At 40.8% G+C, this 24,671-nt stretch overlaps 1 protein-coding gene across 2 annotated transcripts in view; it reads left to right on the forward strand.

Moving 5' to 3' along the window:
- Positions 1–24,671, forward strand: part of GALNT9 (polypeptide N-acetylgalactosaminyltransferase 9) — a 132,310-nt gene that overhangs the window by 88,344 nt on the left and 19,295 nt on the right. The window lies entirely within an intron of this gene.

A 24,671-nucleotide genomic window follows, 5' to 3' on the forward strand; every position in this document is an offset into this window, starting at 1 on the left:
ATCAGCTCAAAGTTCTGGACTATAAATTTTGTTCTTGCCATTAGAGCTGAGAACTCTGAGCTGAAGATGGACTAAGCAAGAACAACATTCAGACTTTTGAAAAATTGCCTCTGATTTACAGTGGTGACACAAAGCTAAGTATTGAGTTATCAGCACATTCATCACTAGATTTAGTGCAGTGTCTCAAGATAACTTTCTTTTTGAACTGTGTTACTGTCTGATTTTTGTGAAGCCACCTAATGTTTCTTTTTCATGCACCTCAACTACCCCTTTGTGCAAGTTATTACCCACCACTTCCTTTAGGCTTTTATTTATCTGCCCTGTGTAAACCTGCTGATACTGCATTTCATTTAACTTCTGAGATGTGTCCTAAAGCTTGGTTATGGCCAGTGATAAAGGGGTTATGTCCAATTCTTAGTTGACAAATGAGTGTGGTTTCCATGAAATTGGTAATGAGATGCCAGTCCACACCAGTTCAGGGAAGCTGTACTGGATCCAGAGGCATGTAGCACTTAAATTTTATTTATTTCTCAAATGTGTTAAAAAGCCTTGTGTGAAATGTTTCTGCCTTAGCAAGCTGAAAGCTGTTGATGTTTTTCCAGACATCATCCTTTTAGAGCTGCAATCCTGAAGAAAGCTGAAAGGTGCCAGACTCACTATTTCTATAGTCATGTACCAGTGAATCAGAACAGCTTGAATTTAGTGCTGGGGGTTTTTTGACAGCTTGGAAATGCCTTATGCCATTGGAACTCATGCTCTGTGCATGGGATTCATTCCTTCAGCTGCTCAGAGGACAAACCTGTCAAGTTCATACCTTGTGCCTGCTGAGATGTGAAATAGGACCTTGTAATATTAATTTTTCCCCTGTCTGCCTGTTCTTCCCCATATTCTTGCCTTGAGATTACCCTAATGGCATCTCCCACGTTGCTGACTTGGGGTTTTATTTCCAAATTAAGCCTCCTGCCCAGAGTGACCTCTCTTTCACATTTTAAAGACCTGGGTTTTGTGAAGGGTTGTGTGATCCAGCACAGGAATTGGACCTGGGTGCTGAAACTGGGTCAGTTCCCAGGTAAGTGGCTCAAGAAGAAAATTAGCTGTTCTGGAGAAAATGAAGTCCTTATGACTTCCATCAGGATGCCAAGAGGCTTTTTATTTTCCAGGGTCAGCCTTGCCAGGAGGGGTAGGCTTCTTGATCCTTCTTTATTGTGCATGGTCTGGTAATAGTAGTATGGAGCCATGTGGACACAAGTAAAGCTGCAGCACTTCAAAAATTGTATTAAAGTAGAGATCAAGCAGGGCAAGGAACGAGGAGTCAGTATCTGGGGACTGAGAAGCCACTTCAAAGGAGAATTATGTCAGGAAAGAAAATCTGAAGGCCCAACATTGAATTCTTTCAGTGTCCCTCCATTATCTGTCTGCCTGTTGGAACATCCTCGAGTGTTACAGCAGCTGAAACTGCTGAGGGGGAACAGCATGAAAAATAATAGAAAAATAATCTCTTTAAAGGAGTGGGGGCTAATGCCCAGAGGCATCTTGACAACAAACAAATAACAAATCCCCTACACAAAGGAGAGGTACTCAAATAAGGCAGCAAGCCTCCCTGACACCAAAGCCTGCTGAACAAAGCTTCTCTTGTAAGCCCTGCCCACTTGCTTGCAGTAGATAAATACCACTAAACCTTTCCAAAAGAAGCTTAAGAAAACTAACAAACAAATCACAAAAAAAAAAAAAATTCCATGAACCTGCAATCTTGGCTCTTTGCCCTGTCAAATGCCCAAGACATATTTATTTTGATGTGCAGCCAATAGAGACAATTCAGAAGAAAAATGAGGGCCAGGTCCTCTGATACTATAAATCCTTCTGACTTGATTGCTAGCCCAAAAAAATCAAGTGGAGTGGAAGCAATAAAGTAATTGTAATATTAAATATTATTTTGGCTGGCAGATTATGCCTTTTCCTTCCTCTCCCCCTTCCCAAGCACATGTGCTGTCACATTTCTGTTTCTTTATAAAGCTAGGTGTGCATCTGGTTTGAGAAATAATCCATAAAAAGGGTGAAATTTTCCAGAGGATGTTTGATGACCTGGATGTCCAAATCCCGATGAATTTTCACTTGAAAATTTCTCTGATAACACTTTGACTGCAGTTCTGTCTGATCCTCTCTGCAGGGAGCTTACAGTACTGTAGAACACCTCAAACTTAATTTCATACTTGTAGTGTTACTTTTGCTGAGGTGTTTGCTCAATTGGAATGATCTGGAACTTAGCAGTGGGGCATTTTCCCTCAAGCAAAAACATTTTGTGGAAGGATGCCAGAAGTGTGTATATATCTATCCCAAATATATATATGTGTGTGGGTGTGTATATATTCCTAAAATTATACATGTGTTTATGTGATTTTAATATTTTGTATCAAAATATGTGTAACCACCATGTCATTTTAATGACTGACAAGGAAACATGCTCCCAAAATTTAAATGGTGTGTCAGAGCACCCATTTGCCTTCTTGATGATTCACATGTAGTAATAACAGGATTCACATATAAAAACAACAATAGAAGAAAAAAATCATTTATCTTAAAATTGTCTAACCCGATTTTCTGGGTAGGAGTACACAGTGTGGTTTGTGGTTATGTTGATTTTTCATTAAATAGGTTGGAGAAGCTTCGGGAGGTGAACCAGCCAGAGATTTGAGCAGACCCAAACTTTTACTGCATCTCTGGGGCTTTGCCATCAGTGCAGCACTTGTGGAAGTCCCCTTGATGCCAGCAGGAGCTGAGTGCCTGGTTAAAGTTAAGCACGTGCTGAAGGGTTTTGCTGCAGGAGATGAATGCAGGGCAGCTGGGAGTTGTCCTGTCCGTGTTAGCCTGCAAAAATGAGTGCCTAAAACCAAACAGTTACATTTGAAAAGTGTTGTAGCATTGATTTTTCACAAAGACACCACAAAGAAATCTGTGAGCAGGCAGCAGGGAGCTGCTCAAACCATCGTGGTCCTCCACTGAAAATGAATAACAGTGAGGAAGGGGATGCTGACTGGGAGGGAGGGAGGAAGAAATGATTGGGAAGTGTTATTAAATAGGTGCACCATCTCCATTGCTCTTTCCTTAGATAAAAACTGAGCTTTTAGGGAAGTTCCTGCCTTTGTTTCATCTGTCTTTTCCCTTTGTCTGAGAGGACAGTGAGTGTTGGAGGTAGGAGCTGGTTTCCTCTCAGTGTGTTTACAGTGCAATGATGCCCTCGTGTGATGCTGCACTGCCAGGAGTGATGGTGTGAACCAATGCACCTTCTGAAAAGCAGAAATATTAGAGCTTGTGCTCTTCAAATCACCAAATGCTGCCTCTGCTTCTTTGCTTCTGCTGAATGACTTGAAGGAATCGCAAAAGCTGCTTCCCTCTTAGTGGTGCTGGCTTTCAGAGCTCATCTAAGATGAAAAATCACAATCATTTTAAGCAACAGGTTCATGAGAGACACCTCCTTATGTTACAGAAACATTTCTGAGAAACAAAGTTATTAATATTTGATTCTCATATCATATGCTATTGGAACTGCAGAACAGTAAGGAACTGCTGACAAGTCAATCAGATTTGTCTTCCAAAGAATTTCACAAAAGCTGAATTTTTTTGAAACGTTGTCTTGTAGTAGATGGGCTGAGCAGGGCTGTATTTTGAATTCAGTCAGGCAAAACTCTTGTCAGTTTGTGGCAGTTTTCTCCAAAGACCTTTTTCTTGCTCTATTTTCTTTAAAACGTTTAATTTTTTTTTTTCAGGCAGCAAAATACGGTGCTACAGCCATTCCTTGTGAAGAGAGAGTTTGCCACTCTTCTCTTTTGAAGCACCCTTCGGGGTATATCAGAACAATAAGAAAGTTGGATTGTTCATGGGATTTTCAGCCACAATTTTTGTTTTAATTCTTATGTGGTGTCTTTATTGTGCATTTGGCTGAGCCAAGAGTCTGGATCCCACTCATGGCATTCATGTGTCTATTTGCATTGTGGTGTCACCCTGTAATGCCAGGATGTGTGACTGGATGAAAAGAGAGGGTCTTTGATGGGATCTTTGTTTCTGAGTGCCAGGTACAAAGATCTGTGGGTCCAAGACTGGATTTCCAAAGTTCTGCTGTGGAAGAAGGAAAGTCATGTTAAAGGAGACAGGGAGTCATCTATTCAGTAGGAAGAATATGTTTCATTAGTTGACGTACATGCATAGAAAAAGTAGGAAGTTTTTGAGCTCAGAGACCTTTTTCAGGTTGTTTTTGGTTTTGGTGGTTTGGTTTTTTTTTGTCCCTAAATAACACGGTTGTAACATCACTAAACATCATTTTACAGCAGGGGTAAAATTTGTTTTGTAGTTTTGTATCATTCAGCTGGAAAAAATGAGAGTGATGTTTCCTGCAAAATTTTACAGCCTTGGGCTGCTTTTAAAGAGTGTAAACAGAAATATCAGATCTTGTTTTCCTGAATCCATTGCATTTTTAGCTGAGTTTTGAAAAGCAGCTGGTGGAAGCATCGGTTCCCTGGTGGTTTTGGGAGAAGAAGGCACCTTGGTAGGAAGTGCTGGTGTCCCTGTGGCAGAGGTTGGAGCAGGCTGGTCCCTCCTCAGCAGCAAGCCCTGGCATGAGCTCTGATGTCCAGGGCTGCCACTCCTGTGCAATATTAGAGTTTGCTAATTGCACCCTGCAGGTTCCCAATGCTGCTGCCAGTGCCCACAAGCGTCTGCCACAAATGGGATCAGCACCTCCACGTGGTCTTGTGCTAAAAGCACTGTAAGGCTTTCAGAGAGCAAAAATAGAGTGGTGTCATGTACCTGCTCCATCTTCAGATCCTCACTTTAACATTTCATAACTGACAAATGATGCTGCAGACTTTTCAGCAAATGCAGTGTGTGGTTCTTAGAAGGGCTTTTATCATTTTAGAGCCATGATGTTTCTCTTGGTTTTTCTCCTCTTTTCTTTCACTTTCAGAAAAGCAGATGCTTTATGTTTATGGGTTCAGTTTCTGTGTTTCAGCTGATGAAAAGGTATTTTGTTTCCTTCTGAGTGCAAGAGTTGCCTGCCAGTGCCACTAATCACCTCACTAATGGCACAGCCGAGCACTTCCAGTGCTTCTGTGTTTGCAGGTACATTTTCCACACCAACAGATGGGCCAGGCTAATACAACTTGGAGCAAACTGTGAGTGCTCAAACCTACCCCAGGTGCTAAAGTTAGCCAGGGGACCACCAGGCAGCTGGGGTGTAAATGCTTTGGTTCTTTTCAGGTTGTAAAAAGGCAAGGGGAGCTGGAGACTAAATAATTTCTCCTTCAAGCTTCACTGAATTTCCTCTTCTGGACCTACATGAGAGCCAAGTTTTGATCTCCCCGTACCTGATGCCACTTTTAATTTTGCTTAGGGAAACAGTGAAGAAAGCAGTCACCCTGATGCTAACCTTAGTACAGACAGGGCCCATTCTGTGGCTAAAAATGGCTGAAAATGATGAAAGCTGTATACACTGAAATGTTCACTGTGTATAAATGGTTTAAATTACTGCCCTTAAAGATCAAAGACTTAAAGAAGAACAATTTACTTCATTCTTGGTGTAGATATCATCCATTGCAGACATAAATACTGGTTTGTCCTAATATGTGTCTTGTTCAAATTGCTGGGAGTAGTAACCATTTCACAGATGACACTTCAGTTAGGGGACAATTATATTTAATGACATGTGCTCTTCCAGTGGTGATGATCCACCCAGCAGAAGGAGTGAGGTGCTGCACAGTGTGCTGAAGCAGGGAGTAGCACAAAGGGGGTCACCCTGCTCAGCCAGCATCTTCTTGCTGCTGCTAAATTGAGAAACAACTGCAGGTGGCTAAAAAGAGGCGCATTTGCTGACTTTGAGGAGCCCCAGATCTGCCATGTGCAAACCAATAATCAGGGATATCTGGAGGACCCTCACTCTAAATCAACACAAAAAGCCCTGCCTAAATATGTGTGAGCAAATTGTCAGTATTTTAAAACCCTGATGTTGTTTTTTTAAAAAACAAAACAAAAAAAAAAAAAAACCCACTCCAGGGTCTTTTAATTGCTTTGTATTTTTTCAGCTTCTGATTCTCCTGTGTCTTCCACAGAAGGAAATTTTATTATCTGCCTTTTACCTGGAGAACACTGAAGTGTGGGGTGTCTGATTCCAAAGCTCTGCTTTTGACAGAAGCAGCTCCTCTTCTCAGGCTTACAAAAATGCCCTACCCACAAGGTTATGCTGCCTTCTCACACAGGTATATTATGCATAGTTAATACCCATGAAATCAGTACCTGAATTTTCCACTGTCTCTTTATCATGCTGAGACACGTGGGTTTTTTTTTTCAGCTTCTTGCTTTAGAAAACACACTTTATTTTGGCTCCTTTCATGGTTTCTATTAGAAGTAGTCATGGTTTGATATTAATGTTTGCAGTGCTTTTGACACAGTCTAAAGCATGAATATCTGAAACCAGCTCTGCTTTGTACATTTTGTCAGCAGTTTAATGTCATTTCTCTTGCTGAGCAAGTGAATTTGTTCAGAATACAAAACGACTGTAATTTAAGGAAAAAAACCCGACTCCTGTGCAGCAACTTGCAGAGGTGAAATATCAGAAAAGTGAAACATGGCAGGATTAGGGAGGGTTTTCCATTCATTGATTAGTAAATTTTTTGCTATCTTAGCCTGCTTTTGCTAAGCTCAACACCTTAAACAAAATTGTTCAAAACATATCACATTTATCAAATACTTCTTGATTATTGTTACTTTGGTTGTTGAGTTGTTTGGGTTTTTTTTTTCCTGGTCAGACACAGGATGTCCTTCAATGATTAAAAGCCATATCTGAATAACAAATTAACCATGTTATCTACATAGTGAACTCAGAATTCATCAAAACAAATGATGAGGACTGTTACTTGTCATCTGAAATTGTGTAATCACAGCTCTGCTGCGTTGTGTTTTGATTAAGTGGAAGATGATTACACAGATCCATCTCACAGAGATGCAAGAGCACCCAGGGCAGATTTCATTCCAGTCCTGGATAATAGGGGTTTTTGAGCACAGTTTTAACTTCCCACTCAGGCCAGGGAAAATGCTTAAACCTGTGCTTGTGTTTAAGCCTGTGCACCCATCTGTTTCTTCATTTTTCTTTTCCAAATGAAGAAATGGATGACGCAGCAGAATATGGACAGGAGGGAATGTGCAAATTTTGTTACTATAGTATAAAGCCCAGACATCAGATATTTAGACAAGACCGAGTATCTCAGGGCCACAAATTGGTCTCTTCAGGCTGTGGTATCCTGAGCTGGAGTGAAGAATCAGGGCTGGCATTTTCCAGTTTGGTTTAGATAACAGGGACTGCTGTTCTGAATTAGCCTTTGAAGCAGTCAGAGGTTAGAATTGGAGCAGTTTTCTGTCCAGAATGAGATCACTCAGAGGTCCCTACTTCTCTACAGTCATTATGACATCGAGGACTTTTTCTTCAAACCCTGGAAGTGTCAGCTGAGAAACTGAGAAATGAAGTTCGGGTCTATTATCTGTACTATTTTCCTGAAAGCACATGATCACCCTCTACAATGCTTCTCTATGAGATAAAAAATAGTGTAGAAATTTCATTTTAAAGTTCATTTTTTTTTAAGGTAAGTTTAGAAACATGAAGCACCTCACTACATACTGAGCACAGCATCCAAACTACTCCAAGAGGCAAATTGCAGAAATACACACCACTAGTTCTGTTATTAGTTGTTTTTTTTTTTTTAATATGCTGAAATCATGGAGCATTCTCAGGTCCTGTTGTGATAACTAATCAGGTGACAGGGGAGGATTACAAAAGCTGTTCTTCTGGCCAGCTCCTGCCTTTAGGCTGGTATGGATTCAGAGTAACTTCACCACAGTCAGTGAGTCAATGCAAATTGACAGCAGCCAAACTGAAAGTGCAGTTTAGTTTTAGTGCCAGAGGAAAAAAGAGAAGGAAACAGAGGATATAGACTGTATGTCAATGATGTATTGTGGGGCACACCTCCTAGAGAGCATCCAAAGCATTCTGCACTGAAGCAGCTTTAAATGTAGAGCAGTGTTGATGATTGAGGTATGGGCATTTTCTCAGGCAAGAAAGCTTTTTACCCTCTGTGGCTTTTGATGTTCTCTGGGAAATATTCCTTATGATTTTGTGAAAAGAGACAAATTGTTACAGTGCATCAGACTAGGTACATAATGGAAAATTTTACTTGCACAAAAGGCTCATATAATTCACTTATGGCCGGGGTACTTGTGAGTTATTGGGCTTTCAGATGTGAGAAATAACCCTCATAAGTCATTGCTGCTATTGTGACCCATCCTCTTTTCCTTTACACACAGTTTTTCTTCCTTAGCCTTCTTTCTAGCTGAAGCATATTACAATTATTTGATTAGATCTGTTACATGCTGCTCTGTGGAGCAAAATGATGAGACTGTTCTCCCAAATGAAGTTCTGTTTTCAAGAATGCCGATTTCATCCTGAGGTTACGTCTGCTGTTCTCTGTTCAAATGAAACCCAAAAATCATCTCTTCCCAGAATTTTCATAGTCAATGTGTGAGTGCTCCAGAAAGTTCTTGCAAGATGAACTCTCATTTTTCACATCTGTGGTGGTTTTCAGGCACTTTCTTTAGCTGAACTAGGAAGGTGAGAGACTGTTTCTGTGCCTTTTCCAGCCTTGCTGTTCTGGGGAGCCAAGCCTGTGCCTTTGGGAAGTTGAGCCAAAGTAAAACCTGTCAGTGGGACAGAGGCAGGAGCTCTCCTTGCCCCCTCACTGGACTTTGGGGCATTTTGACTCTCCCTCCATACCCGAACACTTCAGGGCGTTATGCCTGTTGTGACAACAATTAGCAATTCTTCACTGATGAAGTGTTGGTACAGCTTTGCCAAACCTGGCTGGGCAATCAGATTGTACCAGTGGGTTGGGGGGTCTCTGATGTCCTGAGTGTCAGCACAAATCCGTGTCTGTGGCTGCTACCCACAGACAGGGAGCTTTTCTCCCTCAAGCATCTTTGGCTTGATTTCATTAGCAAGAGGCACTACTTAGAAATGTGCCACTTTCTTCATAAAGTTTATTAGGTATTAAATTGTTTTATTGGATATAAAATTGGTTTAGAACATTACATCCCAGGCTACTGTAGCTATAAAGATTTCAGTGGCAATTCATGAGATTCATGGAGAATTAGAGACAGCAAGACTTCCTAGGTAAATGAAAAAAAGGAAAACCCACCCACACTGTATGTGCTGCCTGAGGAGATGACTGCTAATGAGATAAGTGTGATGTACAGATCTGTTATAAAAAATTACATAAGTTGGAAAGATAGCAGGTTCTTCAGTAGATCTTCTCAGGGGTGTTTTCAGGAGCACATTTACTTGTTCAATTTGGAGTTAAAAGGAGCTTTTAAACTCCAGAGGAGCACTGCAGTGAGAAGGAGAGACAGCCTAAGCAGGTTGAGGTATTGGCTGTGAATTGTTAACAAGCCAAAAACCTACAAGGCACTTAACCAGGCATTTAATTTTAACTGTGTGAGTGGTCCTGCTCTAGTCAATGGAATAACACAGGGCTGTGCAGTTAGGCAAGCAGTCAAGTGCTTGGCTGGATCTGGAACTACAGGCAATTGCAAATTGCTCTCCTGCCCTCAGTGAGGCCATGCTGCAGCAGCAGCCAAGCATCGCTTCCTAACGATCTCAAAGCATAGAAAAAGTTTCTCTTTGCATGTTTTCATTATGTAGGCAGGCAAAGGGCAATCTAAGGGTTAACAATGGAGAGCAATTTGGAAGTAAGGTCCAAATTGAGATAATCCCCACAGGGATATAGGGATACAGATTTCATTATGGCTTCTTCTGCTACATCAAAGAGCTACAAGCAGGAATTTTTTCCTATGCAGCTGCTTATTAAACTGTCTCCTGGCCTTCTCTCAGAAAATAGATTGGGCTTTTTACATCTCCTGACCTCTGCCTTGGGCTGGCCCTGCAGGGACACCTCAGAGTCCCTGGAGTCCTGTGAGTCACCCTGACAGGCTGGAGGTGCCTTTGCTCTGCCCTCACAGAGGGTGGGTTTGGGAGCACCTCACCACACCAGTAACTCTGCTGCTGGCTTTTTTTACTTCACTTTTAACCTAGCATCATGTAATGACTGTCCCAAAGGCCAGCTTCAAAATAAAGTTTCCACTTTCTGCTGGAGAGAGACATTTACAGAACATTTGCTTGTGAGCTGTTGTCACACAGCAAGCTCAGCCCTGGCCATGGTCACTCCTGTTTAGTTATAACTATTATTTGCCGCCTACTCTTGAGTTTATTAATATAAAACCATGGTTATTAAACCATATTAAACCATGACTGTACCACTCACAGGTGCAATAAGTGTGTTCTGCTTGATAACTTTTGGTTTGTTGCACATCTTTAGCCATGACAGGCAGAGTAAGAGGTTGTTGTTTTCTCTCTTGGATTACCAGAAGTTGATGCAATGTGCATTCATTATTTTCCAGCTCATGAAGGAGTTGTTCATCTCCACCTGTATCTCTTGCCCTGTAACTACAATAATTGTAGTGTGAGAAATTTGAGGAAAGAAATACTGTTGGAAGAAATTCTAATTCTACATCAAAGGATCATTAGGCTGAGTTTAGCCCAGGCTAGGAAGCTTGCCTGATTAATTTTTATTACAGAAAAGTTTTGTATAATTTATCAGAATTGGAAAAGCAAAGTTTGCCAGTTGATTGACTTCCTTTTGAGCTGTGATATTTTCTTCCTTCCTGATACTCTGTGAATTTGATGTACAAGGGTAAATTCCCCAACTTCCATCAGGCTTCTTTAATTAAACTGGCTAACGAAGGGCCAAGATCCTGACCCAGCAGCTTGCAGAGAGCCCCCTCATTTCTGTTGGAGAATTTGGCAGGTTTTAGAAGATGCCTACTCTGACTGCAAAAACCCTCAAAGTATTAGAGAATTTGCCACAGTGGTATCAGCAAACTGTTCAATTTATAATCATCTTTGTTGTTTAAAAAGCTCCAATTTATTCTGAAGTCAGAATTTCTCTAACATGATCTACCAATTATTAGATTTCATTATGTCTTCTTCTGCTACATTAAAGAGCTACAAGCAGGAATTTCTTCCTGTGCAGCTGCTTATTAAACTGTCTCTTGGCCTTCTCTCAGAAAATAGATTGGGCTTTTTACATCTCACTCTATTGCACATTTTTGAGGTTAAAAAACACACTTCTCCTATTTAGGAGGAACACTAGTAAAATACATTTAATTTGTCAGAGGAAGACAAGGACTTTTCCTTGTCTGTTTGAGCATTTTGACAAGTGCAGACACGGGACAGGTTTATCTGCAGAGCTTTCTGGTGCTGCCTGGCAGCTCCTTTGGATGCTCCAGGAGCAGCTCTGGGGACCCTGGAAATTCCTGGAAAGGCTGGGAATTCACTGGGGCCCTGGCCTGGCTCACCTGGGGCTGCTCAGCTCCTGTCAGAGCACCAAGGGGGATTTCTCTTCAAAACAAGGAAGGTGAGAAAGACTGGGTTGAGCACTAATTTTGAAATACTGAGCAGAACTGATGTTTTCTAGCCAGAAATCCTGCAGAGATCTGCTAATGAGTAGCAGCTCTCTGCCTGTTCCAGAGACTCACCACAGCTGGCTGTGTTAGGATCATTTTATGGAAGGAAATATTTATTTCTGTCCATGTCCATCTTTCAGAGGACAAAATGCTCCTGGTATTTCAAAATGCATCTGGATGTAATTGAGGCTTCCATAACTGCTGCCACATTAACAGCCACAGTACTCCTCTTTTAAAAAACTGAAATTTACCCTTTAACAGGTCCATGCCAACATAAATTAGGGTTGGGCATTTTGTTTCCAGCAAAGCTACCAGAAATATTATCTCCTCTTCCTCTTCATTCTGAAACAGAGATTACCATTTGCTTAAATATCAGCTGCTTGCTTAGCCTTCCCAAAAATGTCAAAATGATGCAATATAATATTATTATTATATGTATAATATATATAATAATATATATAATATATGCTAGATATTATTATTATCTATTATATAGATATTAATATATTATTATGTGTTTAAACTAGAGTTATCATCTTGAATTATAATTTACCCAACTTCTGGAGCATTTGCACAGCCAGCTCAAACAGCAGGGATGGGGAAATATGGAAGGAAGGGGGAATGAACCAGGACTGGCACAAAAGCTCTGGGATTAGGTCTTTACTTGGCCCAGCCAAAATAAACCACCCAACCTCCAGTTTAGTCTGAGCAATTGGACACAGGACAAAAAGAAAGCAGCAGAAAGGGCTTTGTGTCCTGTGCCTCAGAGTACTTGAATTATTCCTTTAAACACAGCATCCTTCATGTAAAAATGGAATTTTTGCTCAGCACAGTTCAGTCTAGAGCAGGAGCTGTTACTGAGCTGGTTGGCAGCAGGTGACAGAGGCAGGGGAGATGGGGAAAGGAAATAGTTGTTGCCATCAGCTGACAGAGCAGTTGATAAGGCTGGAATCCCTCTGAAAACACAAGTGGTAGAAGCAGCAGAGCATGTAAACATTGACACAGGGCAACAAGGCGGGATTTTGATAGAGTGGACGCTGTAGTTAGAGCTAGTGAAGAAATCCCCAGGGGGCTGAGTGTGGTTATTGCTTTTGTCTTATTTTATCTCTGTAGAGGTATTAGCTGCTTGTGACAGCCTGACTCTGCGACGATGAAAAGAGATTATTTAGAGACAAGAGGACAGACAAGTGGCTTGTATTCCATGTTACTCACAGCAAACGTGCTCCAGGGCAAAATTAAATGAACTGCAAGTCCAGAAAAGTACCTTCATAAAAATGATGTAAAGCTATATTTTTTTTCAGATTTTCTTATAGATTATAGGCAAAGCAATGCAGCCCCTGTAATTGTTTGGTTGGTTGGGTTATTTTTTATCATCCATCCCATTTTACCAGAAAACCTTTTTTTTTTTTTTTTTTTTCTGACAGAATTGTATTTAGGTTGAATAAGAAAGACTCTTGATAATTTCTTTGGCAGCTTAGAATGTTTACAACAAAGGCTCCACAAATAAATAGCTGGATGAAACCTGGAGCTCAGTAAATGAAGAGGACTTGTGACCCAGCAGGGATAAAACACATCAGCCATGTGATAAAAGAATTGCTTAACCCTGTGGCACTCTCTCTTTCAGTTCTTGGAAATTCAGACTTTAATGAAGCAAAGTAGCATTTGAAGATTACTGACATTCTACAGAAACAAAAAGTTACTGGAGTAACAGAGGAGGGGTTTTTTAGTTATTTATTTTAGCCAAGCTGAAGTGTATATTCTGATGTAAGAGTACAGGCACTGGCTGGGAACATAAAGTGCTGTGGGTCACCATGTGAGCTCTGAATTTATTCTAATGCAGGATTTTTCTGGTCACATCTGACATGCTTTTAGGGTAAGTTTTGTGCTGATACAAGTGAAGAATTGTGATAAATGACTTAATTAGGGAAGCTGTGAAAAGGCAAAAGGTAAATGTTAATGCCTTCTTTGTAATGAACTAATGATTTTTTTGTCTATAATGGGACATTAATTTGCCAAATAATTTATCTGAGAAAGAATATAGATTTGGCAAGGAAGTGTATCTGAGTGCATGTGTTGAGAAAGGAGAAGCCATTATATTACATCCTCAAAAAGGTTATTTTCAGATATTGTTGAAACAAAATATTTTGCTGGATCTGAAATGAACTTTCAATCCATACTTTGAGTTGTCAAACACCTTGAAATGTCAAGCACCATTTTGGTTCAGTTTGAAACCATATCTGTATCTCTATATATTTAACTTCTAGAAATCTCTTGCAAACAAAGAACATCCCTTATTTGCTCAGCAGTTTTATAATATGGGACACTATCTTCCCAATAAGCTGAAGCTAATATTTGCAGAGTTCAATTGTGAGGACACTTCTAACTCTTGGGAAAAATACTGCCAAATGTGTGTGTGTGTACTTTCCCATCCTTATGCTAGATGGAATGTGGCCTATGTACCTTAAAGAATAAAAACATGCCTAGCAAAGTCTTTTATATGTCACCACTGATAAACTTCTGTTGGTTTCATTATACAATACAACACAAAACCAAAAAGAAAATCCACCAAACAAAACAATTTGTCAGCTAAAGCAAACCCTAATCTAAATCTTTGTAAATGGAGTAACTGATCTTGAAGAAATGAAGTTAAAAGAACCAGTAAAAGGCTGTGGCTGGTGATACACCTCATTTCAAATTTCCCTGGAGAGGCAACAAATCTACAAATGTGACAGCTTACTTTGCAGTCCTGGAATTTGGAGATTCTTTAGGGAGCTGTCCATCAAAATCACAAACAGCCTTTTTCCTTTGTGTTTTACCCAAATTGCATCTCCTCAGCAGCTCTTTAGGTGATGTACAAAATAGCTTCATTTGTCACTTATTTCACAGCCTATGATTAATGTTAATATCTGTCCATTAATAGCAGCAATAAAGCATTTAAGCAGAGTGAATCACTAGGATATAGTGGCACTTTCTTCTCTAAAAGTTCCTTTTCTGTGCCATTTTGAGTTTTCTCTGAGGTATCTAAAAACCACTCCAGACATCTGCTGTCTGATAGTCAGGAAAGTAAAGTCAAAGCATGTTGTAACAGACTCACCAGAGGGGGTTTTTGCATTTTCTCATGTTCTTTTTGCAGCTCAGGTAGCTTGCCAAGGCTGCTGGGGCCTGGGTGAGAGTGCAGTGTAGGCAGAGGCATTTTTCAAGTTTCAGACAAGTCTCAAATATTCTGTTGCAGTCCTTTATGGGCATTGCCCCTCCTCTGGCACTTTCCCATAGCCCTGGGAGGAGAATATTAATCATGGATTTTTCATCCCAAGTGAATAAGCATTCCCAGTGACAGCCATGCTCACACACATCTGCATCTAATGGTTATTAAGCATTTGGCACTTACTGTTTAAAAACAGGACATCAGCTGAACTCAGTAATTGTGTGTTGTTTCAGTAAGCAGGTGCTCTAGCTGAACTTGTCCATTATAAGCAGGTGATGATTTGTGAGTTTTTAAAGTGTAAATTGCATGTTTAGTTTGCTGATCTAATTCAGAATGGGAGTGTGGGAAGGGCTGCCTAGAATTACTGTAATGATTTGTTAGTACTTCCATACTAACTGATATTTTTCTTATTGCTCACCTCGGATATTTTACTAATTTTCCTTCTAGAGATCAGTTTTCAGTGCAAATTCCAGTTTGAGTTCTGCTGTTCAGGGCACAGAATGCTTTAATGTGGTGTCACTAGCCTGGCTGGGCTCTGTGCAGGTGAGGGATGAGTTCACACAGTTCCTTCCAGCAGGATTATCTCTGCTGTACACCTACAGCACCAAGACTTAGCAAGATTTATGGAACTATTAAGGATGAGCTATCAGGTAGATCTCCTGGATGATAATATTCATGGTTGTGTTCATACAACTGCTCCTTCAGGAAGGTCACAGAGCAGGAACAAGGTGGAATTAATGCTTTGAAAAACAGGAGTGCCCCCTTCATCCTCAGTAGTCTGCAGGTGAGTTTAAAGAGCACTGACAAGAGATGGAAAGTGCCACAGCTCCCTGAGTGCCACACATCCAGCCTGAGGACAGTGGGTCCTGACATTTTTCTGCCATTTTCCCCATTTTTGCCTTGCTTTCTTTCCTTTCTTTTTTGGTGTCAGCACTGCCCTGGGGATCGTTATGGAGCAGGGCTGTGGAGAACTCCCAGCTCTCATCGTGTGAGTGAACATCTCTGCTGGTGCCTCAGGTGCCAAGGCTTGAACAAATCAAACCTTTTGTGCTTCAGCCACCAAGCAGCCAGGTGACAACTGCTCCTCATCTGTGACAGCCTCACAATGTGGCCTCTGAGCTCTGTTTGAGCACCCATGGTGTTGCTGTGTGCCCCTAACACCAAGTTCTTGGGACTTCTTGTAACTATGTTCAAAGCTGAATTTAAGCTGAGACATCAGATGTTTTCATGGTCTAAAACATTAGTAATTAATCTGAATTTGTAGTGTTCCTGCCTTGGAAGAAGCTTTTACTTTAATAGCCTTTTTTTTTCTTCTTCTTCTTTATTTTTTTCCTTTTTTTTTTTTTTTGGAAAATGTTATTTTAAGTAGATCAGCATGCTGAAATTTGCATCGTAAAAGATTGTTTTGGAACAAAGCAGGATCTAATGAGCATATAGTAAATCCCTTGGCTCTGCAGCAAAGCCACAATAAGCATAATAGCTCTCACTGAATTAATCCCTTGCAGCCTAAAAGCTTTTTTCTTTAAAATGAAATAGCAACCCTGCAGGATTTAGTGTAGACAATATGCAAAGATCATTTAAGGGTCTGCTGTGGAAAGAGAAAACAAATGAGGATGACTCCACTTAGGGTCCTTTGAAAAGACCCTTTGTGATCACTTCATTAGTCAGTCTGTTTCAATATTTTCTCATTCAAGAATGACTTTATTCTAATTGAAGCATCAATAAATCCCACTCTTTATTCTTCCTCCCTGTGGTCTCAGCTAAAATGTCAGGAAGCATTTTATCATTTTTCACCCTTCTTACTGAAGGCTGAGCACACAGTAAGTATTATTTCATTAGCAAAAGGCTGCAAGTGTGAACTACTGGTATTGCACAAGAAAGTTGGGAACTCACTTTGGTGGAAAAAAGAAAAAGTTTAACTTCTATTTTTTATTCTCCCTCTGGCTTAGCTTAGGTGACAATTGAAGGGAGATGCTGTTGCAGGGTTAATTTTGTGCTCTTCAAAAGATTTCTGTGATCATGTGAACACCTCTATGTCAAGCAAGGCATCCCTAGTCTGACCTAAGGTATTCTTGCTGATCTTCCCCTGGCATCTGCCAGAGATTCAATGTAGTTTGGAGATTGCTGCCATGCTCAGTTTATCTAATTTTGGGCATTTTCTGTGGGCTGGACTGTGGCAGTGAGTGTCCTGTTCTTGTGTTCCAGCTGCTGAGCCGAGCAGTCAGCATTGCCTGGTGCTTTGGTGCAGGTTATTAAAGCACTGTCTGGCAAAAAGAGGTATTTTCCTAAGAACTTAAATGTTGCAGGAGCTCAGCTGCAGATTTTCTCATGTAAGCTTAGTGTACATAAGACTTTATCCCTTGCTGGGGTTTGAACTTAGAGGGAGATTTTCTCTATGGTCTTTTGGGATAAGTGAGGAGAAAAAACCTAAAGCAATCAAATGAAGGAGATGTGAGGAACAGGAATAACAGGCTGGTCTTTATTGCTGTTTCATATATCCCATATAGATTGTATTTTTCCAAGGCCAATTTGTTGAATTTTAACAGTTATAGTACAAACAGGATCTGTGCTGGCATATTTACAGAAATGACTGACAGTGATTCTATTGATTTGGGAAAAAAGTTGAGTAAATTTGTAAGAAAGCAGAAAATTATTCTCATCAAATGCATTCTGAAGGAATACATTATGAGAAGCATCTGCCTGGGACAATTAGCAAACTACATTAGAGATACCAAATTTCATTTACTTCATAGAGGAAAAATGATTTGTGCTTGCAAAACACAACATATATGGATGGTACTAGACCAGAAGAAATCTGCAGCCTCTTTTAGACTTGAGGAGAACTCAGAGAAAATGGAGTTATTATCTGTAGCCTATGAAGTTTGAGGGTTTGCCTCAAAGCAGTCTCTTTCCTACGCCTGTCATTTACGTGGTAGGAGCCGTTAACATCTCCTGGAGCATTTTGAGGTGCCAACATTCATTAATTTGCTAAGAAAAACAAGCCTTTGCAAATGAAAACCTTGCTCTTTGGCTGTCCTTTCTCCCTTCTCCCATTGCTCAGTGCTTGCTTGCCTGCCAGACCCTGGGCAGTGCTGTAGGGAGGCTGGAGCAGGGGGAGCTTGTCCAGCACTGACTGGGCTTCCCCTGGAGGAAACAACAATTCCTGAACCACCACCACCACCTTTTGGAGCTTAAGATATTTTATTCTTTGCCATGTGAGGTCTGTGTGTAAAGCCCAGCGTGGCACAGGGAATCCTGCCTGTGCAGGGTCAGGCTGCTCTTCTTGCCTTGGAAGGGTTTTGAATTTCCATCCTCCACCAGCAAGGCATTTCAGAGAGTCTGGAATTTTCCTTGCAGAAGAGAGATTTGCTTCTTCTCCAGACATGCTCTTTTCAAATGTGCATTACCCTTTGTAAAAGTTGTTCAAAATATGGGTTTATGGAGATGGGATTAGTGGTTAAAGCATGTGGGGCATTTTTCATATAATTTTAAATCCTATCTCCTCCCTCACATAGCAGCCAGTCTATTAATTTATCAGCCCTAGCTCTTTACAAACAAAGTTTATCTTTACAGCAAGATAGCAGTTGCTGAGTGTGAGTTTCTCTAGAACATGTTTCAATTTCTTCTTGCTTATCTGTTTGCCTCTCTAAGAGGGTTAACAGAAGGGTTTTATCTTCTCTCTGTTGTCACATCTGAGATCTTAACTGGCTTGAGGTTCTGTGTAACCTCTAAGAAACATGTGAAGGACAGCCTCTAACTTTGCTACTGAAAAGCCACCAGACAAATATAAAACATGCATGTGTTGAGTGTCTCATTGCAAGAATGTTATTGTTCCTCTGCCTTTTTTTTTTTTTTTTCTGAAAGCAAATCATCTGTAAATACCAAAAAACCCCAAGGGATCAAAGCTTGGTCAAAGTCCAAAAAATTCTAACAAATTTTAAAGGCTAATCAAGTACCTATGAAAAAATTCTTTTACTTTTCTATAAAGAAAAGGTATCATTTTGAGTCTGCCATGAAATTCACTTTAAATGACTCTGCAGGAGAATCTTGCAGCACACCCTTGAACTCTACTGTAATAGTTGTGGGAAAAGCAGCAAGCTTCCAAGTATTCCTCATCGAGACAACTGAAATATTGATATAAATAATAATCATAAAGCAGTAATACTAGAGCCAGACATATCCTAAACACTTGTATGGCTGCACTTCCCTATCCTTCATATCTCTTCTTCTCTCTTCCAATTAAGTTTTTGCTGTTTGAGCCAGGAAAAAAACATGAGGAGAGCCCCAGGTGAAATGCAACCTTCCAAAAATCATTAGTGAAAAAACACTGCTCCGTGTTTCCAGCCTTCCAGGGCAAGAGTAAAGGATGGGCATTGACACATGCAGGGTAAGAAGACTCCTAATGACAGAATTAACTTTCATATTTGAGGTTTTGTCACACTCCCTCTGCAACTGCTGTGAGCAGATTATCTGCAAACTGCTTTGAGCAGGAGTTGAGAGCAAAAAGGAAGGATTGTCACTGGGTCAGCGTCAGTATCAGTCAACCAAGGACCCTTTGGGGTCCTGTAATTTGAAAGCATAGGTCAGAAGTTTATCCTGAAACTTCTGACAAAACAAAGATCTGTGGATCTTGAGATGTGATTTCTTCCTGTGTTCAAGTCTCTTGTTGGCAGCTAAAAGTCTCTCTGATGTGAGCTGGTTTGTCCCAGCATGGAAAGATTTTTGCTCTAGAAGTGCACCATTAACTAGCACAGGCTATTTTGAGAAGTGACAGTTGGGACTTTTTTAAACCATAATTATGGCTGCCTTTAAAGATGGTGATAAAAATGCACTTGATGAACAAAAGGAGAGCATGTGATTAATTTTTCCATATGATGTGTTTGATTATGACAGCTCCCCAGTCTCTAACAGCTTCCTATGTGAAGTGAAAAACAGAGAGAGAGCACTTTATCTAGCGCAGCTGATTAAATATGACTCTCCAGGCAGCTCTGAGAATACATGCAGGAGAGAATATCCATAAGATTCCATTAGAAAACAAGAAAATGTCAGGCTATAAATTACTGTGAAAGATCAGTTTTCAGTGAACTACATAAATTGCAATATCAGAGATGCAAGAATACTAAGTGTGCAATATTCCTATTAATTTTTGGGTTCTAGTGTGGGCACTAGAAGAGTTGGCACATCCCTTAAGGATTGGAGGATAAGTGCAGAGCTCCCTCTTCTCTCTCACTGAGCACCAGGGTGTTAAAGCTGCAAAATTCACAGCAAGGTACAATGTTCTTAAGGACCACAATCTTTACTTCCAGTCTAGGTTTTCAAAGTTCAAACTGTCTCCCCAGCTTTTTCTTCATACTGATGCCATTTTTATTTTTACCTATTGATTTTGCTTATGGTGAGATCATCTGTACCAAATTAAATAGTCCTGTGCAGTCACTCCAGTGTACACAATAATGTGATATTCAATTTACAGAGCACCAAGTCCATAGAGAGGGAAGAGCCCTCCCTTTAATTAGCAAGAGCCTCTTGGGAGCTGTTGCTTCTCTCTTGCCAATGGCAAATATTAAATCCCAGGAATAATATTTAAAATGCTAAAAATGGCAAATATTAAATCCCAGGATATTTCTGAGCTCTGACATTCGCTCTGCAGGACATGATGCTGTTGGAAGCAGGTCTCACCTGCAGGGCAGGAGAACACACCAGCAATGTTCTCTCTATGTATATTGCCAAGATTTAGGAATTGATTAGCCCAGCTCAACTTCCTACTTAGTGGTGGCCAGGCTTGTTTAACTCTTTTTAACTTTAATTTTTTTAAATCCTGATAAAGATGGTTTCAATCTTCAGTAGAAAGTACTTGTGGGAAAATGCATTTCCTTGGAAAATTTCTTCTTGTTTGGCAAGAATTAAAGCTTGGCACCTTCTTAGCCTTTCTAAATAATGTACCCAACCTGCTTTCAGAGAGCTTTGCTGATGCACAACTGAGGCCATGCTAGACAAGACACGGCCTCATCTCAGATTTCCTCTGATGCATAAAATGTGATGTCCAGCTGGCTGCTGCATAAATAAACATTTTCCTGCAGGACAGCCACACCTCAGGTGTACAGGAATAGCTGATAATTGGTGTCAGTAAATCATTATAGTGCAAGCCACAAACATAATCACTCAGTTTGTAATTTACTCCTGATGGGGGTACTTGTTCTTCTCAATACTTAATATGTCTGTTTATAGAAAAGTTGATTGAGATAATTAGCAGTAAAAATGCTAAGGTAACACGGCTATGGTAACATTTAAATTGCCATCAATTTTGTTTATAGCAGCCTAAAGAGCAGTGCTGAAATTAGAAATTAGCTACAATTAGCAAATAAATTAAGTGTCTCTTGGAATTACTTGATCATGTCTTAAAATGTTGCACAGTGAGATGCTCACAGAGGCAAAGCTGAGTCCCTGGGCTGCTCAGCTGCACCAGTCAAGGAGAACACATCTTGCTTTGCTGCTGCTCCTGGCCTTACATGGAGCCTGGGCTGTTGCCCCACTGTACAGGTTTGATGAGTACATGCTGGGAAGCCAAAAAAAAAAAAAATTGTTCTAAGGAATTTGCCTCTGCATGGGGGAAAAGAAGGCAGAGTGGGATTTTCAGCGATGTGCAGCCTTGTGGGCAGCAGCTCAAAGACTGTAACCCTTCCACCAGCTCAGTAAATGAACCTTGAGACACACATTTACTGTTGGCAGCTCCATATGAGAGGAATAACTTGGGCTGGAAATGTGCTGTTATCCCAGAAGATAAGCCACAGACACAGAAGGCAGTTTTCTCTGATTGCTGGAATGTGTCTCTTTGGAGGGCCTTGGGCATCATTTCATGTTCACAGTTAGAAATAGTTTGCTTCCCCCAGTAAGGTTCTTTAAGGACCCTGCTTGATAAATGTTTTACAGAGGCATGTAATTATTTCCCTGGCATAATTTCATAGTTTGATGTGGAAGGAAATGTGTTGTCTGCTACTGTTAAAATGGGTCATTAAGTGCAGTTTTGAGAATGAAAAGAGGATGGGAATCAACCAGTTCAGGATCAGCTGCTGACTCACCTGTCTCTCACCTGACTCATGCAGTGAAAGTTTTCTCATTCTTTCACCTTTTGTTAGAAGCAGACAGGGAATGGTTTTCTGCCTTTCAGCTCTGTGTCCAGAGAGGAGAAGGTGAGCTGAACATCTCATCCTCCTCCTTCCAGACCAAGTCTCGAGTATTCCTCCAAATCTCACATAATGGCTCTCAGCTGCCCAGTTTTGGATGCACATGTTTGATTCTACTACAGAAACTCTTCTATGTAGTGTAAGTTTAAGTAATTATTGGGCTGGAAGGGAAGGAGACAAAATCTTCACCCTGTACTTAGCCATGTGCTTAAAGGGTGTGAGGAGACTGGGTCATGTCTGTGCTCCCCTGAACAGCACCTGATCCTCATGAAGAGAAACAGGAGACTTTATCTGGCCTGGAAAGAAATTCCCACAGCTGAGGAGCTGTGGCATTTGTCTGGGATGTGGAGAAATGGTGGCACAATGATGTTCACCTGGTGATACACGGGTATCTGATTCCTTGCCCCTGTGCTCTACATCCAGTTCTCTTTCTCTGGGATTGGAAATACCAATCTTATCCAGGGAAACATCCCCTGCTGGTGTTAAAAGTTACATACTCCCAGAAAAATAACAAGTCATCTGGGTTAAATTTCAGCATCTTCTAAGGAAGAAAAGTTTCCTTTAGTATTTTCTGGCTGTTTCCTTCCTTCTTTCCTCCTCCTCAGCAGATGTTGCCTCTTTAAAGAGTGAAATCAGGCTGAGGGGAAAGGGAAGGGACTGAGTGTCAGGGAAAAGCAGTCCAAGGGAATATGGATGGGGCAGTCACACCACAGGCAGACCCCTACTGAGAGCTGAGCACCAGGATCAGACAGAGTGAGATTTATCTGGCCTGAGGCTGCTGCTGCCTTTTTTATTGTGTTTCCTTCAAAGCCAGGTGTCTGTGTTCCCTGTGGATTTCATCTGTGGAGAATTTATCACTGATAAATAACTGTTTGTGTTGAATTTACAGATGAGCTAAACTGTTTTCTTTAATGTTGCAGTTTAGTAGCTTTTCGTTTTCAGGTTTGTGTGAGCACTGGCATTCAAAGGAAATAAATCTGTCACTCAGATAATGTACTTGCCCTTGGTACCAAAATACATAAATAAGAGTTACAAGGTCATTAAGCATATCAATAGAAAGAAAAATGTGCTGTGCATTAAACAGCTGACTTTCAGGTTGGGTTGGGCAAATAGCAGTATACTAAAGTGTACTGCTCATTTCTCCTTCTGATTGTGAAAATCAATTAATTCTTTTTTTTTTTTTTTTTTTTTTTAGCACTTTCTCTTTGCACTGGAAACCCTCAGCACATGTCAGTCCAAATGTATGAGCAGTGTGTTTTTCAGTGTATTCCATTTATCAAATGTAAATTTCAGTAGCCCGTGATTTACTACAGAACTGTTTGGAAAGCAGCAAGTAAATATTGCCTAACAAAGTATTAAAAAAAGAAAAGCCAGAGCAGAGATTTTATTTGCCACTTCCCAAGCACTTTATCTTTGTCCTTGAAAAGGCAGGTTAGGTGGAGAATGCCCCAGTATAGTTCTGGAATGCATCTTCATGGAAATGTGTTTTTATCCTCAGTAAAAGGCAACCTTAGAAAGTACTGGATTACTGCTTATATTTTTATATCTTTCATTTTCAGATTTTTCTACTAGGTGCAGACCTGAGGGAGCTGGATCCATAAGCCTCCCACACTCTGCATCACTCCAGATCTTGCTGATGCAAAGAGACAAATCCTCATTGCCCCCTGCCGTGGAGCTCAGACAGTAAACAATCAGCAGGGAGAAAATTGCACACTGTGGGTTCCATGGTGTCTGGGCAGGCTGGGTGACACAGCCTCCACTCTGCCCCTTTTAGCCCTCTTCATCAGCTCAGGGGCACAGAGATAAGATGATGAGAGGTCTGGAGCACCTCTCCTGTGGAGACAGTCTGAGAGAGTTGCAGATGTTTAGTCTGGAGAAGAGAAGGCTCTGTGGTGACCCTAGAGCCCTTTCCATACCCCATTCATGTGTCAAACACAGCCAGATGACACAGCTGATTTTTGTTGAAGTTTCAGTAACAAGCACTCGATTAAAATAGCACCCATGGCAGAGGTTACCACCTCACAATTTGTTTTCTGCCTGATGGTCCCAAGAACAGTGATACTGTGGTGAAGGACTTGTCCCTTTAAGGATTCTAAACTTATGTACCTAATGCAGCCATCTGCCTCCCCTCAGACCCACCTGCCATGTGCAGCTAGAGGATAATTGGGTGATCCTTTTGAACTGACTGGCAAACACCCTACACACAGCACATGCACAGAAGCACCTGTGTTGCCTCTGGAGGGGAAAGAGAAGCCACATGGCTGTTTCTCAGGTTTCATGTTGCTGAAATGGCTCCTGAGATATTAAAAACTCTTTTTTCCCAGCCCTGCACTCGAAGAAGTCGGGATTCCTCAGCTCTGGTTTTCAAGGTTGTTTATTTTCTCTTATCTAATACTTTCTCTTTTGGAGGTCTGTCCAGCAGGTCGGGTTGAGGCACACTGACCGCCCTCAGGGTGGTGTTATCTTTTGATACTAAGAACTACATGTACTTTATTTACAATAATTTTCCAATACCTATCACCTATGTTAGACAGTCTCTCTCTACTTTAAACCAATCCAGAGGTGTCACCATCACAGCAGAAGATGGAGAGCAAGAGGAAGAAGAAGAAAGACAGGACACGCCCAGATTCCTCCATCTTGCCTCTTGAACCCCCATTCAAAATCTCCAAAATTCTACTTCTTCACCCTGTGATAAATTCACTAATATTCTACTCAAACCCTTGTGGCTTGTA

This window comes from Molothrus aeneus, chromosome 18 (genome assembly GCF_037042795.1).
Source record: "Molothrus aeneus isolate 106 chromosome 18, BPBGC_Maene_1.0, whole genome shotgun sequence".
In the NCBI taxonomy this organism is placed as follows: Eukaryota; Metazoa; Chordata; class Aves; order Passeriformes; family Icteridae; genus Molothrus; species Molothrus aeneus.